Source organism: Balaenoptera borealis (assembly GCF_965194805.1).
Source record: "Balaenoptera borealis genome assembly, chromosome: 16".
In the NCBI taxonomy this organism is placed as follows: Eukaryota; Metazoa; Chordata; class Mammalia; order Artiodactyla; family Balaenopteridae; genus Balaenoptera; species Balaenoptera borealis.
In genome coordinates, this window is record NC_138872.1 from 66440378 (window position 1) to 66445901 (window position 5524).

General features: G+C 43.0%; 1 protein-coding gene across 8 annotated transcripts in view; it reads right to left on the minus strand.

Moving 5' to 3' along the window:
• DCUN1D3 (defective in cullin neddylation 1 domain containing 3) overlaps positions 1–5524 on the minus strand; it is a 34618-nt gene that overhangs the window by 28886 nt on the left and 208 nt on the right. For 2 of the 8 annotated variants that reach the window (XM_082362602.1, XM_082362599.1), the window contains exons 2-3: positions 1070–1161; positions 11–188 (exon numbers count right to left, since the gene is read on the minus strand). The exons of 2 other annotated variants lie outside the window; for them this stretch is intronic. The gene's annotated coding sequence lies outside the window, so the exon portion shown is untranslated. Of the gene's footprint in view, positions 1–10; positions 189–1069; positions 1162–5210; positions 5434–5524 lie in introns of those variants that run through there. 4 more of the 8 variants (XM_082362601.1, XM_082362597.1, XM_082362600.1 and 1 more) reach the window with 3 other exon arrangements.

The following is a 5524-nucleotide window of genomic DNA, read 5'->3' on the forward strand; positions in this document are numbered from 1 at the left end:
ACCAAGGTACCTTCTGCAGAGTGAAGCATGGTTGCGGGGGGGGGCAGTGAAGTGGAAGGAAGACAGCGAGATGAGGGGGCATACTCCAGAAATGACTCCTGAGAGGGCTCCGCATAGCCCAGTTTGAAAAACTATCATGCCAGATATTCTAAGGTTCTTTGAGGGTCTTCTTCCTGCTTCTTCCTTAACTGGAGAAAGAATTAAATGCATTCAATATAGTAAATGCTATGACTTGAGTCTTGTTCAGAATCAAAATTACAGGTCACACACCAACCCACTTTAGGCAAACACTGCAGAATCCAAACGCTTCATCAACCAACAAGAGCTAAAAGCTATAACCAAACCCTGCGGTCTTGATATGGTGGAAGCAATCTACTACTAAAATAAGGAAAGCAAGTTTTTCCAACACACTGTCTCCTAGACTGACCAGCAGAGATTAGGGCAAAAATGAGAAGTCCTACACTATGCAGTGATCCTTGATCAGTCATCATATATCTGGTCTGGATCTCCAGGCCTCAGTGACAGAATTATTTCCAGTCCCCAGGTCCTGAGGCTGAGCCCTCCAGCAGAGCAGGGAGAACAGGAACATGGATTATGCTTCCCAGCACTGTGCAACCTAAGCTTCCACGATGCAATTCAGCCTGAAACCCACCAACACAGCACGGGTCAAAGGACACTCCTGAGCAAGGACAAGCCATCGGGAAGTCAGGAGTCGTCAACATGATGCCTACTTTTTCGTGTAATCAGGTTGGTATCAGGGCGCTGGCCATAGGTGGCTTACTTTGCTACAAGGGCTAATTACCACCTCAAGATTCCTTTACTGAGCTTCCCTATTCTGATGTATGGTATTTAAATAGTTTCATTTGCACACATCTTAAAGAAGAGGATTTGGCATTTCCCCCCTCCCATTTTCTCCTTTCTACATATCACAACTTCAAAGAATTAGAGTTTGAGCCACTTCCACTAAATTAATATGTTAAGTTCTTATTTGTAATCATTCACTAATCATTCACCTAGAAAAACAGATACAAGAACTAGTAAAACTAGATTTTAATTGAAAGACACTAACTCAATAAAACACCCTGGTCCATTGTGCAGAGAGCTTCAGAACACTGTTCCAACATTTAGGGAGAATTGATCCTGGTTCACTGGTATCAACATCTGTAAATAGACACAAAGAGGTAACTGTAAGTTATCAAGAGCTGGGGAAATAGGAGTCACCACATAATTACCATTGTTTCAATCTCAGTTATCACATCTTCATCTTAAAACAACTGGCGGCCAGTGTACAATTAACTGTCCTTACTGCAAAGATATCAAAACCGTAGCAAAATCAGACTAATTTTAAGTCATCTAATGCAATGCATAACACTCACAACTCCAAAAGTAAGTGGCATCAACTCTTCTTTCAGAAGAGTTTGTCCAAAAGCCCTGGGAGTTTAAGAAACAAATCCACTAGTACCCTAGATTAAAAGACCAGTTCAGGGGACTTCCCTGGTGGCGCAGTGGTTAAGATGCTGCGCTCCCAATGCAGGGAGCCCGGGTTCAATTCCCTGATCAGGGAACTAGATCTCACATGCGTGCGACAACTAAGAGCTCACATGCTGCAACGAAGGAGCCCGCGTGCCACAACAAAGGAGCCCACCTGGTGCAACCAAATAAATAGATGAATATTTTTTAAATTAAATAAATAAATAAAAGGCCAGTTCAGCTCTGAGAATCTAAATTCATTTAGATTTGCGGATTCTTTCCCCAAACACAATTAGTGGCCAACGTAGGAGTCGATGGCTTCTCCCTGTATTCAAGTCCCCTCCTGCCCATCCGCCCCCTTTCACAAATTAGAAAAGAGCCACCAGTCTCCAAACTGGCTGATGAAATTTCAGCCTACAGGATACTTTCATACTCGAGTTATAACAACTATTAAAATGAAGATGAACAGTGGATAGCTTAATAACAGCATTTAAAATCCAGCATTAGGATACAGAGGCCAAAATTCTTCAACCTAGGCCAAAACCATATATATGTTATATATATTTTTTTTCAATTCTCAGTTTCTTAGAGTTACTCTGCATTATAAAGGGTGGAGTCTATTGTTTGCCTGGTCCTAGCTGTTCACTTGCTTGCTAACTAAAAGACTTCCTATTTGCATTCAAGTTGGGATTCAGTAAGTCAGTACAGGCTCAACTCCATCCCCTTCATTACCCCAGGACTGCCCAGGAAACTACTCAAGTTATTTTTGATAATCCATCTACCCATGCTAGTAAATTACTAGAACCTAAAATAGGTGACAAGTCCAAAATTTCTGATTCATTTTTCCCAAACACTAAAAGGTTTTCCTTAGCATTTCTGATACTAACTTTACTACAAATAGCCTCAGCAATATTTAAGTCTCTCAACTGCCTGGCTCAAAGGGCCAATTCACTCAAAGAACACACTAGTCACTGTTGTGGTGTTCAAAAGAAGAAAACAGCATATTCTTTCTGTTGGCCCACTGTGTCATGGCTCAAGAGGGCCAAGTCAAAAAGGAGTCCCGAATGGGCCTCTCAAGTGGACAATCTGGTCAAGGTGAGGCTGAAAAGCAGCTGACTACTGGAGATGAATGGCCCCAACAGAAGGCAAAAGTAGGCTACATCACTTGGTTACATGCCAGCCCAAAGATGTCAACAGAGTGGGATTATGCCCACAATGGTCATTTATCTAATGTAATCCACTGAGTGTGGATTACATTGGATAAATGTAAACTTTTAGCACCAACCTACACCTCAGCTGAGTGTTGTTAGTCATCAGGTGGATCAGACAAGAGTGGAAATATTGCAACATAAAACCCACCTCCCTACAAAAAATAACTTCAAACTTAGATCCTAATGGTCATCTTTGTAGACCAACAGGGGCATATTATTATCACTTGCCCAACCTTCAGCCCTAAATTCACAGCTGGAAGCAAAGGAGGATTCATATACTAGAACACATTTGGGGTACTCATTATGCAATTTTTAAAAGTGTATAAGGCAAAATCCTGTAAGGAAAAAGGCAATCTCTCAGTTGAACATCCCACTGAATTCTTAACACATGGCTTGAGATTCATCTGCCAGAAAAGACCCAGATGACCATTGCCTCCTCCTCTCCCACTCTCAGCAGGGTGACTTTTTTTTCCTATAACAGTCCAAGAGTACCCTCAAAGTAGCGTGTGGTGAGACTCTAGGAAAGGCAACAGAATTAAAAAGGAACATGATTTTCTATTTCCTTCTCCTTCTTCCTCTTATTTTGCCTACCTATTCTGAGCCTGGCCTCCACCTCTCTGACCTAGACTCTTCTCACTCTCCTCTTTGCTCACTAGACTCTGCTATTACTGCCTCCCTTACTCCCCAACCTCCTCCACCTCCCCTTTCTCCCTACTCCCTGGAACTTGCCAAACTCACTCTAGCCCAGTTTCTGCACTAGCTAGTCCCTAAACCTGGAAGGCTCCTCCCATATCTTTGCATGGCTGGCTCCTTTTTATTTAAAGCTCAGCTTACGTGTCACCTCCTCAGAAAGGTCTAGACTGTATCCCAGTCAGACACTTTCTATCACAACACTCTTATTTTCTTCAGCACTTATCGAAGTCCGATTTGCTTATTTATCTGTCCCCACCCCACACTCCGAGGTAAGCTCCATGAGAGCGTGGACCTTACTGCTATGTTCACCTTTGTATGCCCACTGACCAAAATACTGGCTAGCAATTAGTAGCCGGTCAATAAATGTTTGTTAAATGAATGAATGAATTTTGGACTTTTTATTCAATGATTCCAAATCAGTTAAGGTGAGAACAGTAGTCATTTTTTTCTTTTGTTGCATTTCTGTGAAATATCTAAACATGCTGTTACTTGTACAATCAAAGCATTAAATATTCTGTTTTATCAGGCTTGAAAGCCCTGATGAGTAGGATGGAACCCGTTGTGATAATTCTTCTAGCAATATGCACATAAACTCAGTTACAGAGGAACAGGATTTACGGACACTTTCTATTCAAAGGATCCCTAAAATTTGGGCACCGTCTCTTAAAGTTCTTTAGAAAACACAGTGCCAGACTCAACAGAGGATTTCCAAAGAAAATATCAACACCAAACTAGGAATCATTACACTTCACTCTGAAATCCCTACAACAGGCTAAAGTAGCACTACTTTTTTTTATTTCCTTAAACCAACAGAACATCAACAAAGAGACCTTCTTTTCCAATCATTCTTTGCTTTCGTCAAATAATTTTTTTTTTCTCAAATAATTTTTTCACAGCCGTTACTGGTTTGTATTCTTCCTTAAAACAAAACTAAGCAAATCACATTGTCTCATTTAAGACCACCTATACACAAAGAATAAGCTTAATAAATAAGATGGGAATCAGCACAAGCCAAATGTGTCACTGAAGACTTGTGTGCCAGACACGCAAATGGAGAAAAAGATAAAAGAGCTATTGTCCAGTTGGAGAAACAAAAAAGTAATATGGGGTTTTCTGTTCTCCGAAGTGCATCATGAAGTGTGGGTGGAGAGAAACACAGAAATCCAGAATTAGCCTAACATCAAATCACTTTGGAAAGAGTTGACAACATTTAAATTCCTCACACACAAAGTATTTAGAGCAAGAGACCTTGATTCCTAGGCCATGATGCCATTTAGGAATCCTTGCAAGGGCTTTGGAATTCCAGTATTCATAGGAGAAAACGCTCATCTTAATCGGGAACGACCAGGCATTGAGAGGCACTCCCAAAGACACACAGCTTGTAACTGAAGTATTACAAAGCTTGCAGTTAAGATCTGGGATGGAGGTGGAACACCAAATTCAAAAGAGGTAACCAAGATACCAAGTGCAATAAAGAAAAAACAAACAAACAACAACAACAACAAAACCCACCACGATTACCACCTAGCCACGAAGAACTAAAGTGGAAAGGAGGGGTATGCAAGGGAGAGGATGGGGGGTGAGGGGGTAACGGAAAAACACAATACATTTGTCACCCTGTCCCACTTCCTATACAGGATACAGGCAAAGCTTCCAGCCCCATTACCTCAGGCACAGATGGTTATCGTTTATAGCAAAGGTGCATAGGAAGGCCTCCAGGTCTGAGCCCCTTAATTCCAGGGCTGTTAATGATTAAAGAGAAAGATGGGGGTGGGGAGGGAAATGAGGGCGGAGGGAGCTGGAGATTCACCCACCACCTCTCGCTTGGGCTCCTACCTCACGGCGCTTACAAGGGGAAGAGGACCAGAGTCTGCACTCCCTTCAGGGCAGCTCCGGCCCCCAGAACCCCAGGCCCTGGGTTGAGGGGTGCTGGCGGTAGGGAGGCAGGGACAGTAGGTAAGTTTTCTGAGCCCTGCGGCTGACACGCCACAGGCTCCCCTCACAGCCTCCTCTTCCAGCGGGACCAGTCCAGACAAGGCGCCGATTTCCACTCCTCCCCTTCCACCCCCCCCTTTCTCGAAGGTACCCAACCCCCGCCCCTTCATCTCCCAATGCCTCCCCTTTTCCTCAAACCCCCCCCCCAAACTCAC